The sequence below is a fragment of the Zea mays genome, chromosome 1 (assembly GCF_902167145.1).
Source record: "Zea mays cultivar B73 chromosome 1, Zm-B73-REFERENCE-NAM-5.0, whole genome shotgun sequence".
Classification (NCBI taxonomy): domain Eukaryota; kingdom Viridiplantae; phylum Streptophyta; class Magnoliopsida; order Poales; family Poaceae; genus Zea; species Zea mays.
Window position 1 is genome coordinate 158,224,669 of NC_050096.1, and position 14,336 is coordinate 158,239,004.

Consider the following 14,336-nt stretch of genomic DNA (forward strand, 5'->3'; position numbering starts at 1 on the left):
ATAGTCCTTTGAAATCTATAAAAAATCTATGTGATTTCTTTTCTCATTTATGCATAACAACACTATTAGGCTTGATTAAAATATCTGATAATTAAAAACATAAAGGGGACTTGCATCTCATGCTAGGTAATTTTGCTTATTGCATACTATGTGAAAATATGGATTTGGAGTCTAAATTTGAATGAAGAGCTTGAAATAGAAAAGATAAAATAAAAGAAAAAAAGAAAAAGAAAAAGAAAAGAACATGTGCTGGGTTGAGTTCCCCACATCCAGGCCACATACTCTACACGCGCACCAGCCCAGCCAGGGGAATGTCGGCGCCGGCGTGTGGGACCCATCGGCTAGCCACACCGCTCTCGGCTACGCGTTTCAGCCCTGAGCACTCATCACTAACTCCCTAGGCCCGCTCTCCAGCCAATCACCCGACCACGCGTCCTTCTTCTTTGGGTGTCTGAAGGGGGGCGTTGTGTCAAGCCTTGTCTTCCCAAGCACCCGTATCAAGTTGTTGAGACCCCCCACACCACACGTGGCCAACTGGGTTTTGCCTGGCCGAAGACCCCCCTTCTCCACGAGTATATATAAATCGTAGGCTCCCTCTCCTTAACCATATCCAAGTCACCGATAGCCTTAGAACACAAATTGCCAGGCATAGTCGTCCGTGTCGCGCTGCCTCGAGCTCGAAGAGAGAGAGAGAGATCGCCGCCAACGTTGCTCCTCATCTCCACCGTCGTCTGGAGCAGCAGTGTGACCAAAGACGTTCGCGCAAGAACATCGACCGTGTACAAGGAGCCACCAAGAGCGTGATCAATCGGAGTACCCATAATTCCTCACCGACGCGAATCACCGCCACTAAATCTGCCCTGTGTCGCGGTTGGGCATCTCCACACCTTCATCTCTGGTGAGAACACCCCCTCCATTAGTCCGTGTTTGTCTCCGCTTCGATTGTGACGTTGAATTGATGTTTCGTGCTTGGATTCACCCAGAATTTCTCATCAGCGTTCGGGGTTTCGCAATAATTATGCCATGAATCATGGACGAAGCGCATGCATGTATTATTCGTAGTAATCACCCCCACTTGATTCGTGGGGTCTGTACCATCGTGCAACACCAGTTCATAGTGGATGTCAGGCCCTAGGTCATCGTTGGTGAGAGCACCTAGAATGGGTGAATAGGTGATCTTGCAAAAATCAACTATAAACAAGACAAACATGGTTTATTATAAGTGTTAGTGAAAGCCAAAACCATGTTGTTGCAAGTAGAGTTGGAGAGGAGAGGAGAGGAGAAATCTTCACTTGATTATTCCTTTGTGTAGTAAACTTAGGAACGATAATATAAGTGAAATATGAGAACTCTTAGAAGACAACAATCGCAATAGAGTAAATGCACAAGAGACACGATGATTTCATCTCGTGGTTCGGCCAATGCCTACTCCACGTTGTGGTGACCTCCTTCGGTCAAGGGTTGCACTCAACCCCTCTCAAGTGATCTAAAGATCAAACTTGAGTACCACGTTGTTCTTCCTTATATCAAATCCCTTTGTGAGGAATCTCCACGAGTTGGAATCTCTCACACCTTACATGAATGATCTCAATCAAAGCACAAGAGTAAGGAGGGAGTAGAAACACACACAAAAAGTACAAGAGCAGCAACACCACACACACAAGTAAAGGAGAGAACGTAAGAATCAAAACGACAGAGTTTCTCTCAAGAAAATGCTCAATTCTCTCTAGAATGAGTCGAAAGCGTGGTTGCGTTGAATCGGAGTTTCGGTGTGCTCTTAGTATGCTTGGGTAAATGCTCCATGCGCCTAGGGGGTCCTTTTATAGCCCCAAGGGTCAAATGAGTTGTTTCTTCTTTATTTGGAAGGCCTTGGTTGCCTTTTGTCTGTGGGTGCACCGGACTGTTCGGTGCACACCGGACAGTGAACAGTGCGCGATTTCTTTCCATCCTGTCACACCCGGTTTTAGGGAAAAACCGAATGCATAACTGTGATATCCTGGCCCCTGGGATGGTGATATCCTGGCCCAAGGCTTAATAGAATTAATAGAGTATCCATACCAACAAGGTGCATCTTCTTTTTCGGAAGCCTAGCTCGAAAAAACCTCCAAGTTAAGTGTGCTTGGCTTGGAGCAATTTGGGATGGGTGACCGACCGGGAAGTTTTCTCGGGTGCGCATGAGTGAGGACAAAGTGTGCACAAAAGACCCATGTTGGTCTGTTAGGACAATATATGATCCTATAGAGCTGTTGTAATGTCCCAGTTCTTGGTTTCGAGGTTAGAAACCCTAAACTCCTAACCCCCCCTTACTCTTTCTCTTAAAGACCTAATCCCATAAGCATTTCATTCATCATATGCATACACCATGATTGCTAGTAGCATTTCACACATAGCATTTCATTTTGGCACCTAGGAAATATAAAGGAATACAAATAAAGGATAAAAGGGATTAAGAAAAAGTAGAAGAAAAAAAAGAAAAAGGAAAAACCCCTCCCCCTCTCGGCTGGGCCGATTCCGGCCCATGCTTTTCCTCTCTCTCTCTCTCTCTCTCTCTCTCTCTCTCGCGCGCGCTCGTGCTTCCCCCTTCGCTCTTGGCCCACTGCGGCCCATCCTCTCACGCCGCGCCGCACTCCCCCTCCCTCGCTGACCGCTTGGCCCCACCCGTCAGCCACTTCCTCTCTTGCGCTCGCTCTCCCTCTGCCAGTGGGGCCCAGACGTCAGCTCTCTCTCCCTCACTGTGCACAGCATCGACGCGATCCCCGCCGACCACCGTCCTCCCCCGCTCTGCCATCACATCAGTGCCAGTGGATTTAGGCACCGCTTCGTCCTCACCCACTATGCTCACACCCCCACACGACAACCTGCCCCGAGCCGTCCTGTCCTCGGTGCTGTGCGCCATTATCACCGCCGCTGCACACCTCGCCAGTGTCCGCCATCCCCACTCCCCCTCTTCTCTAGGCGCCTATAAAAGGGCCGTCCCGAGCCCCTCATCTCCTCGCCCCAGCCTCAACCACTATCCTCCCCCTGAGCTTAATCAAGCTGGCACCACCGCTTCTCCCTCTGCTCCGGTGAGTTCTCCCCTCTCCGATAGCCTAATGCCAAATTAAACTAGCTCACTAGCTTCACCACTTTGTCATGAGCACGGAACACTGCATCCCCTCCCAGTCACACCCCAAGGCCTCGCTGGTGACCTCACTGTCGCTTGAGCCCCGCCACTTTGCTGTGGTCGGCCCTTTCCGAACCACTATCGGCAAAATCCTCCCCACCACCGTGACCCCCTACCCCTGCCCATGCTAGGCCACTGCCCTGACCACCAAGAACCGGGTCACCGGCGGAGAACCACCGTCGAGCTCTGGCGACCGGTTCTTTTCCCCGGGCGAACCCCCATCTCTTCCCCCCTAACACCATTTCTCCCCTCCCCCTCGCTGGTGCTTGGGCCCGCGCCCACGACGTTGTCTCCGCGCCGCGCCCGTTGGTGGGCCGAGATGGGCCGGCTGCCCGCGCGGCTGCGCGCGCGGGCGCTCTGCTTGGGCCAAAATTCCCTCCCCCGGCCTAGTTAACCAGGAAATCCTTTATCTTTTTTCTTTTCCCTTCTTTATCCCCTTTTATAATATAATCTTTATATGTTGATAATTTATGCACCAAAAATAACCCTAACATTTTCTTAGGTCACAAAATAATGATGATTATGATCTTGACATTATTAGCCAACAATGTTTGATGTATTGTTTATTGTCTGTTTTTGCAAGGCGAAGAGGGGGTCTGACCCTCCAGAAAACGTAGCTCCAGAAGAAGGGCAGGAGCCTGACCTCCCGGACATAGAGCTTTCATGCCAAGAGAGCTTCAATGAAGGCAAGTCCATTCTACCCTTGATGCATAAATTACCTACTCTTTCTACCTCTACCTAAGCCAGGATATGGGTTGGGTTCTATGCATTGTGAGCCGAGTGATAACCTGCATTAAAGAATATCTTTTGGGTACAAAAATGTGGGTTGAGGCAATGGTTTTTCTAAAAAGATAAATGTTTTCAAAAGGTATATGATGAAGGGTATTCACCCTAATCACCAACTGAGTGGGATGATCAGGGACTCCCTGGTTTAGGGGAGGGCCTAAGGTGTTGGCTCAGCCGGGTTAGGTGTGAGCATGAAGGATTGTCCCCTCATTTAAGGACCGGTTTGTCATCCTTCACTACCTATACTCATGACAAGTATAACCACTTGAGACTGTATGGGCAGTCACTCAATATGAACTTGCACGGTCTGAACCCCCGGATTATGACTGCTGGGGAGCACCGGGAGGATAAGGAAGGGGAATGTTTTGTCCGGTTTGGACATGGTGGTGGCCTTGTTCCTTCTGGTATAATCGTTAAGGTAAAGACGTGCAAGGAAGGAAAGAGCTTCGGTGTCGGATCTCATGGCAGTGATATCGCAGAGCCGGACTAGTGGGTAAAGTGTACCCCTCTGCGCAGAGTTTAAAATCTATTCGAATAGTCCGTGTCCACTGGTATGGACGAGTATGGTGTGGTATGACAATTAGTGTTTTTGTCTTCACAAAAAGGGGAAGGTGTGTGTGGGTGTTTTTGGAAATAAAAGCAATGCCACAGGAGCGGGAAGCTCAGTGGTGGTTGAGTGTGAAAATGTGCCACTCCTCTCTTTTGGGTATAACATCAAAGTATTGCCTTTCTCTGAAAAGAAAAGAGTGACTTCAACTCCACCATATCATGCATGTACCATATAGGTCTCTCCCTCTTTACGGGTGGGATGGGCTTGCGGAATACATAAAGTATTCACCTAGATTTATTTATGTTTTTCAGCTACCAAAGACTTCCTTTCTGCTATGTTCGACTAGAAGGGGGTTGTGTCTGCACCTAGTCTACCTGTGGCTTGGGCTAGATTTCCTTCCACTGTGCTATGTTTCCAGGCTCGCTAGAGCTTGCATTTTGGTATTGTAATAACTATTATTAGATACTTTGTACTAATTAAAGAAATGAATGTGTTTACTAGCCTCCCGGGACTAGTAATTGTATCACATTTGAGTCCCAAAGGATCGGGACGCTTTAGGTGGTATCAGAGCCATAGGACTGTCCGTAGACCGCAGCCCTGACCTAAAAAGCTTTCTTTAAAAGAAAAACCTCTCAACTTATTAAAGAACCTTCTCTCCTTTCCCCGATATTAACAACCCTTCTTCTCTTGCTACCAGATGGAGGGCACCTTTGTCCTTATGACATCCTATTGCTCAGAGGTGGAAGGATTTCCTCACCTTCTTCGGAGTTTCATGCTTCGCATGGGGATCCGCAAGAAACTGGAGTATGTCTAGAAGGAATACCGCGAGAATGGAGTCGATAAGTGCTCTATGGCAGTCTACCTGGGAGAAAGCCGAAGCTACCCAAATCACCCTCCCTTTCAGATCACCGCTACTGGCCACCGCTTCCCAGACACCTGCCAGAATGCTGCCCAAAAAGCCCTTCGCCAACTATGCCAAAATTACAGCAGAGAAGTCTTCAAGACACCCCTCCGCTACTTTCCACCTAGCAACAAAAATAACCCTACCTGGAGGAAAATACTCCAGGCATTGTCAGGGAGAGATAATAATGAAGATGACTCTACCGTAATATACATGGCCGGATATCTCCACACCCTTGACAACCACTTTGATGACCTTTTCTCCCACTGCACCCACCTAAACTCCTGGGTGGAAAGCCTAGAGCAGCAAATCAAGGAATTGAAGGAAGAAAAGGTAGCTCTTCAAGACAGTCTCGAGATGGCAGAAGGCGAGGAAGCCAACACTCGTGAGGCATACCGAACCCTGAAGATGGACTATGCTAGGAGGCTGAAGAAGCTCGCCCCCGTCAAGAAGATCATGAAGCATTTCAAAAGCCAAGGATGCAAGACTGACCCAAAGGAAGAAGCCCCGCCAACACTGCCTTCCCTAGGGATAGAGAACCTTTCTGACGTCGAGGAACTGTCCCTAGCTAGCCTTGATGATCTTCTCAAGGAGTTTGGGGACACATTGGTAGAAAACGATCGTGCGTAGTGTAATCTGTGGTGGTTGTTATGCTTGTAATGAACTGGAGTGCTGAATAAAACAACATGTTTGCAAAAAATGACATATGCATAGTAGTAATCCTTTCTCCCCTCTAGCAGATGGCCTCGGATAAAACCACACCTACCGCCTTAGGAATTGGAGCAAGGACTCCCCTAGGTATCGAAGGAGAGGATGGTGGAGAAGGGAGTGAGACCCACCTCCCTGTACCTCCGGAGATGACACTAGACCTACCCCAAGTTCTAGCCAACCAGACTCGACTCATTGAGGTATTCACTAGAAGCCTCTCGAACCAGCGCCCAATTGGAGGAAGACTTCAGGATAGAATGGGAGAGTTTCTAAGGCTCAAGCCTCCCACGTTCGCTGGATCTAGCAACCCGCTCGATGCTGATGATTGGCTGTGCACAGTGAAGAGGAAGCTAGAAGCCATTGGATGCCCTAAAAATCAGCGGTTCACCTAGCTGCCCACCAGCTCTCCGGGATGGCTCTATCCTAGTGGGACACCTTCAGCGCTACAGTAAGAGATGCTACCTGGACAGAGTTTGAGACTGCTTTCCGAGAGCATCATGTGCCATTGGGAATCGTCCAGCTCAAGGAGGAGGAATTTCGGGAGTTAACTCAAGGAGGGTGATCCGTTAGTGAATACATCCATAAATTCACAGAACTTGCTCGTTATGCACCCAATGACGTTAGCACAGAAGCCAAGAAGATGGCCCGTTTCTTGAAAGGGTTAAGACCAGAACTCAAGACCATCCTTGCCAGCCAAGACTTCCTCAGTTTCTCGCACCTCTCGAACAAGGCCATCCAGATGGAAAGAGCATGAGAATAAGAAAAAGGCCACCTCAAGAGAAAGTTTCAGATTCTCCGAGCCCAACAGCAGAACATGCATAAGAGGGTTTGATCTTTTGGGTTCCCTTCCAAGGGTTCGAACCTCAGCAAGCCAGCAGGATTCGCTCCGTCACGTTTCAACCAGCCTGGTCAAAGTTCCTTCCACACCTAGTCTGTTGCAAGCAGCCAACCTCCAACCAATGCTTGTTGGCAATATGGAGACCCTGGTCACTTCAAGAATAATTGTCCGCACCTAACATTCGTACCTGCCTACTCCAACTCGGTGAATGGCCCCAAGAATGTTACGACACCCGCCTCCAAGGCACCCTCCACCAGCAGCCAGTTAAGAAAGACTCAGTTCCACGCCCGGGCTCGAGTGAACCACGTCCACACCCAAGAAGCTCAACAAGCCCCTGGAGTAGTAATCAGTTCATTCCTAGTCGAATTTACCCTTGCTGATGTACTTTTTGATTCTAGAGCATCTCATTCTTTCATCGCCACTAGTTTTGTGGAAAAGCATGGCATCCCCACTACACCATTAGAAGTCCATCTGGTCACCCGGACCCTAGGGTCAGACCTTCTATGCCACCTCAAATGCTGCCAAGTCAGAATTCTTTTAAGTGGGGTAGTATTCCTGGCAGACTTAGTCATACTACCATCCCACAGAATTGATGTAATCCTAGGAATGGATTGGTTGTCCTGGCACAATGGCATTATAGACTGTGTAGATAAGACTATTATTCTCACCGACCACCAGGGAAAATCAGTTTCGTGTAAAGCTCAGCCGCCAACCCAAGATCCAATGGTGTTCAGCCTAGCAGCAGAAGGCATATATGTGGTAGAAGAATTGATGGATGTATTTCCTAAAGAGTTGCCAGGAATGCCTCCAGAAAGAGAAGTAGAATTCTACATTGACCTCCCAGGCACCGCACCAATCGCAAAGAGACCGTACCACATGACACCCATAGAATTGGCAGAACTGAAGTTTTAGATCGCCGAACTTCAACAGAAAGGGTTTATTCGTCCTATCTCATCACCTTGGGGAGCACCAGTATTGTTTGTCACAAAAAGGATGTAAGCATGAGAATGTGTATTGATTACAAATCCTTAAATGAAGTCACAATCAAGAACAAGTGTTGGCACTTGCTCTCAGTTGCAAGAGGATCCAACAAGGGTGAACAGTGACGTTAACAGGGTTCTCGCGCAAGATGGCAAAAGCTCTGTTAATCCAGCCTCTCAAGGGCACTGTGCAGGGGTATTTATAGGTATCTGCGTGCCCAGCGTCTCGTGTTAAGGATGCATGTGCCCTCAGACACCTAGGTTATCCCCAGAATATTCCCATAAAGTGGGGTTACAGACTGTAATTACAGAGGCGCCTTTACAAATTAGGCCCGTAACACACAGAGGCCACGCAGGGCCTGTTACAATGGGCCAGATCACACGTGGGCCTCCCTGCTGGACGAGGCCGCACGGAGAGATGACCTCGTCACAGGTCTTCGTCCGATGTCGTATGGAGCGAAGGGTGTCCCTGCCCGTTGTCTTGTCTCCGTTGGGCCAACGGCCACGACGAAGGCCTCTAGCGAAGGGTGGCGTCTTCGCCTTCGCCCCAACATTTGCCCTCCGAGGGACCAGTTCGACTAAGTCATCTGGTGCCGAAGACGTCGCTAGATGGTGGAGATGCTGCCCTCGCTCGAAGTGGTTCCACGGGGTTTTTTGACATGACCGTTGATTGACACCGTACTGTTGGACTGCAGGTTTCCCGAAGCGCCGCGCCCTGTGTATAAAAGGGGCGGGGGGCAGCGCGTTTTGAACTTCACTTTCCGCGCTCCGTGAAAACCCTAGCCGCCTTTTCCACCGTCTTGCTGCTCGTCTGCCCTCCTTGCTCTTGTTCGCCGGAGATCTGGCTCGAGTGAAGCAGACCGCCGGCGCCGCCGACGGTACGTAACGATGCCGACCTCTTCTTCTTCCGCTACCGCTACGCCGCCGGCCGACGCGTCGTCTGAGGAAACACTGAGTACTTTGGCGGCGGAGGAGTTGCGCGCCGGCGATACGGTGGATTTTGGTGTGTCGCGGATGTCGTCGGTCCGCGTGCAAGATATGCAGTGGCTGGGTTACTTTGGCGGCGGAGTCGCTCGTGTCCCGGGGACGGAGGAAGTCCCCGAGCCGGAAGGCGAGTTGGTTGTGTTCGAGGCGTTCTTCGCCGCCGGTCTCCGCCTGCCTGCGCACCGATTTGTTGGAGAGGTCCTGCGCAGATTTAACGTTCAGATCCATCAGTTGACTCCGAATGCCGTGGTGGCTCTGTCGAAGTATGTCTGGGCGACGACTTTGTACGGCGGACGGCCATCAGTCAAAGTCTTCGCGAAGTACTATTGCCTGCACTGGCAGAAGAGGATGATTGGGGATGAAGTTGCCCAGTTTGGGTCCTGTACATTTACGCCGAAGACCGGCAAGACCACGATGGAGGTGGTGGAGTTGGTTCCCTGCGCCCGCAACAAGTGGGGCAATTAGCAATATTTTTGGTTCTACGTCGCGGAGGGTACCATCGAAGACCATCCGGGGCTCCCCGTGTCCGAGATGTGCTCGCATTTCTACTCAGCATACCCGCCTTTTGAAGTGGCGGAGGAGGATGCGGACGAAGGGGCCCTTCGGTGCGCCGCCGGCCTGAGCAGTGGACGCGATTTGGTTGAGGAATTTATTGCGTACGAGGTATGGCCTTTGGCGCATGGCTGGGCGTTGGGCGAAGTGTGCCCTCGCCGGATGCCTTCCCATGGTGGGAAACTGGTGCGAAGTCCTATCTTCGCGCTGGATCTGCATAGCCGCGATCCGGCCGCCTTTGTGCGTGAGGCGGAGGATGGGTCGGTGCGGATCGTTGGTCGGTACGTGCCGAGGACAAAGGGCCAGCGTAGCTGGGATATCCGCGGGTCGAATGACCGTTTGAACAGGGTTTTTGAATTGAATCGACTGCTGTATGGCGGTTATCCCGGCCAGGATGATGTGGATCGTCGCGGGAAGAAACCGGTGGTAGAGTCTGGAGACGACCCCGCGCCGGCGGCCGCCCCGTCCTCTAAGAAGAGGAAACTAGGTACTGCTATGGGAGGACTTGGGGTTTCCGATGGTTTTGCTAGAGAATTGATGAGGACATGCGCGGCCCCGGGGGGAAGGATGTCTTCGCCCGAGCTCTGGGAGTCTTCGGCGTGGATGCTGAGGGTTACCGGGGGTTGGTGGCCTAGGAATGTTCCTATCCCTCGCGCGGCCGGCGAAGACTTTTTTACATCTCGCATGGTTCGTGAGTGGAAAGTGTTTCCTTACGGGCAGAATATTGCTGCTGTTGTGTCGGCAGTGATGGACAAGGATCGCCAGGGAGCTGCACAGAAGCGCCAGGCGATCGTCAGGCTTCATGAAGCCAGGCCGAAGAGGCAGCGGGGGGCTGCGAAGGCTACTGCCCCCGGCGGAGGCCAGCCGCCGCTGGCGGCGAAGTCGGCCGTCCCTGCATCCAGCGGGGCACCGGAGGCTGTGGCTGCCGCCGGTGGTTCCAAGGCTGCGAAGGCTGCACCGGCGTCCGGCAGGGTGCCGGAGGCCGTGAAGGCGGCCCGGGGGTTGCCGCCGCCGGGCAAGCGCGTCGCCGACTTCGCCACCGATATTTGTGTGGATGACTATCTTGTTGGTAAGTCGCTGGCTCGTTGTTTTTTTAATTTGTTGATACGTCGCAGGGTCGGACGAAGGCCAACTTGTCGTTGTTCCGCCTGCCGCGGCGACCACGGCGGCTGCCGTAGTGCCGAAGGCGAAGGGTGGTGCTCTTAGTGCTGGCGGCGAGATGCCGGCACTTGCTGCTGTCAGGGACGAGGCGGGCGCTGTGTCCCGCCGGCTGAAGGAGATGAAGGAGGCACTAAGTCAGGTACATTGAGCTAGACTTCGGTTCGGTTTTTTTTATCGGTTTCGTTGGGGCTGTGGTCTTACGTGTGTTTTGCAGGCGGCTGACTTCGCGGACCGCGCGACGTCTAGGGCCCTCATGGCAGTTGTGTCTGCCGAAGTCGAGAGACTTCGGACGCAACATGCCGACGCCGTCCGGGAAAAATCGGCCGCCGACAGTAAGTGCCGCAAGCTGGCGGACAAGGTGGCCGCGCTGGAGGGGAGAAGATTGACCTCCGACGCCAACTGGCGGAGGAGAGGAGGGAGGCCAATGAGGCCCTCGCCAAGGCGCAGGCTGCGCTGGCGGAGGCCAATTTGGCGCGGGTGGAGGGCAGACTTGCCAGGGAGCGCCGAGCAGCTGGAGGAGCGGCTCAGCGCCCTGCAGAGCCGTGTGGAGAGGGCCGAGGCCGCGACGCGCACGGAGGCTGAGCGGACACGCAAACAGCTCATGGATTCATACCATGAGCTGGGCGCGCGGACCGCTGACTTTGAAGTGCCGGACCGAGAGCCCGGACTTCGCTGCCTGGAGTGGGTACAGGAGGAGTTGCAGGCGCTCCCCACTATCGTGGAGGGGTTCATGTCTTATGCCTCCCTGGTCACCTGCGAGGGGGCGATGAACGCGCTCTCTCGCGAAGGGTGCCGGCACTATGAGGTCTTCGACCAAGCCGATGAGGATTTCGAGCGTGACATCTTCAAGGTTGAGGACCCTATAGTGAAGGAATCCGCCGGAGCCATCTACGACCGGATGTGGGGCCCGCACGGTCGAGAGGTGGTCAGGGAGCGGGCCGAGACGGCGAGGAGTCAGGTAACATTTGGCTTTTGTTTAATGCTTGTTGGATGTGGGCTATGTATGGGTTTGCTGAATTTGTGTGCTGTGTCTCAGGCGGCGCGTGGCGAGAGGGTGGATGACTTTGGGGCTTTGAACAGCGTGCTGCCTGACCCGGAGTCGAACCCGGCGGAGGCTGTGTCCGAGGCCGCCCTGGAGTCGCCCCCGGAAACCGTCGAAGGCGCTCCTGATGCCCCGCAGCCGCTGCGGCCGGCGGAGGCCCGCCCCTGGAGACCCCCGAGGGCGCTCCTGATGCCCCCGCAGCCGCTGCGCCGATGGCTAAGGATCCTGTGACGGTGGCGGCGGAGGCGACAGCGGAGGCTCCCGCGACGGCTGGGTCTTCGCAGGTGGCGTAGTGGGTGTGGGTAGTTAGGGAATTTTGGATATGTTGCTGAATTTTGGTTGCTGCGCAGGTTCAAGATTTTGGGCCTGCGCACGCAACCGCCACTACTATTTTTTTGGCGGCTTCGACCGTGGATGATGGTAATAAATCGGATGGGTCTGCATCTAAGTTTTCTGATTTTGATGACTCTGGGAGCTCGGTTGAGTGGACTGAGGAGTCGTCGGATGAGGACTTGGACTACTTTGCGGCCTTGGATGTGGCAGCGGCGGAGGCTTCGCTGCACACTGCGGATGTTGAGGCTGTGCCTGGTCTGAGTACTGGGCGTAGGCGGCGAAGGGCGGTTGCGAAGCGTAGAGTGAGTGGGGCGGACGGCGGTCGGCTTCGTGTGAGTAGGGCTGGCCGGCAGGAACTGTGGACCTTGCTGGCCGCCGTGAGTGCAGGTGAGGGGGAATTGCGAAGTCTTTTTGCGGGTGAGGAGCTTAGGATAATGTTATTTAACTATAGGGAGATGGGAATTATTCCGAAGGTTGAACCGATGTAGAGTGTGATGCCCTCGCTTGTATATGTGTAATGTCTTGTATGAGGAAGTTGTGTGCTCTCGCACATTCGGCTATGCTCGCGAAGGCGTTACGTACTTGGTCGGGTGTATTTGCTATGCTGGACTGGTGCGGATGTGGTCGGTCTTTGTGCGGACTGTTGCACGGGTAGTCTTCGCGAAGGACTTCGATTCTTCGCACTCAGTGCGCTAGCCCGGTTGTGCCCGTAGGCGACTTCTGCACGGATAGTCTCCGCGTTAGACTTCGATTTTTCGCACTGACTGTGCTAGTCCGGCTGCGCCCTTAGGCGACTTCTGCACGGTAAGTCTGCGCGTTAGACTTCGATTTTTCACACTTATTGTGCTAGTCCGGCTGCACCCTTAGGCGACTTCTGCACGGTAAGTCTTCGCGTTAGACTTCGATTTTTCGCACTTATTGTGCTAGTCCGGCTGCACCCTTAGGCGACTTCTGCACGGTAAGTCTTCGCGTTAGACTTCGATTTTTCGCACTTATTGTGCTAGTCCGGCTGCACCCTTAGGCGACTTCTGCACGGTAAGTCTTCACGTTAGACTTCGATTTTTCGCACTTATTGTGCTGGTCCGGCTGCACCCTTAGACGACTTCTGCATGGAGTTGTTGCACGCGAGGGTGGCCAGCGCTGAGCCTCGCGGTGACTTTGTATTGGTCGAATGTCGAAGACCGTCGTCGCGGTCTTTTTTCGACGCATGTTTTTGCGGGGGATTTTTGACTTGTATATTACATGGCTCCGCCTCGTTAAAAACCTCACCCCCGGGAGGAAAAGAGTGCGGGCCAGAATAAAATTGTATTTGCGAAGTACAAGGGCGAACCGGCCCCGATGAGTCAAACAAAAAATTTGCGGAGATTGTCAATGTTCCAGGAGTGCTCCAGGTCTTCGCCGTTTGGTGTTGTGAGCCTGTAAGCACTGGGGGAAGCCTTCGTCTTGACAATGAAAGGGCCCTCCCACCTGGGCTCCAGCTTGCCCCTGGACTCTGTCCGAGCTGTACGGACGAGTACGAGGTCCCCTTCGTTGAATTCTCTTGGGATGACTGCGTGGTCGCGCCATGCTTTTGTATGGGCTTGGTATTTGTTCAGGGCCTGTAGAGCGGAGACTCGGTCTCCATCGATGAGATCCTTCGAAGTGGGCTCGTCCACGTCGGGGACGGCTGACGGAACTGTTCGCGGGGAGCCGTGTTTTATTTCTTGTGGGGTCATGGCCTCCGATCCATATAGAAGGTGGAAAGGGGTGAACCCGGTCGCCCTGCACTCAGTCGTGTTTAGCGCCCAGACTGCCTCAGGTAGCAAATCTGCCCACTTGCCCTTTTTTTGTCGAGAAGCATCTTTTTGACGGCTGTGAAAATTTTTCCATTGGCGCGTTCCACAACTCCGTTGGACTGCGGGTGATAGACTGAGGCGAAGGCAAGCTTGGTGCCGATGGAGAAGCAAAAATCCTTGAAGTCTTGACTGTCAAACTGCTTACCGTTGTCAACTGTTAGTTCGGACGGTACTCCGAAGCGGCAAACAATGTTTTGCCAAAAGAATTTTTGGGCAGTCTTTGATGTTATTGTGGAGACAGCCCTTGCCTCGATCCATTTGGTGAAGTATTCGACAGCGACGAAGGCGAACTTAAGGTTCCCCTGAGCCATGGGCAGGGGCCCGACTATGTCCAGGCCCCAGCGCTGGAGAGGCCATGTGTGGGCGATCAGCTTTGTAAATTGCGAAGGGCTGCCTGAACGAGGAGAAAACTTCTGGCAGGCTTCGCATGACCTTGTGACCCGGTTTGCGGCGCAGATCATTGCGGGTCAGTAGAAACCTTGGCAGATCACCTTAGCAGCTAG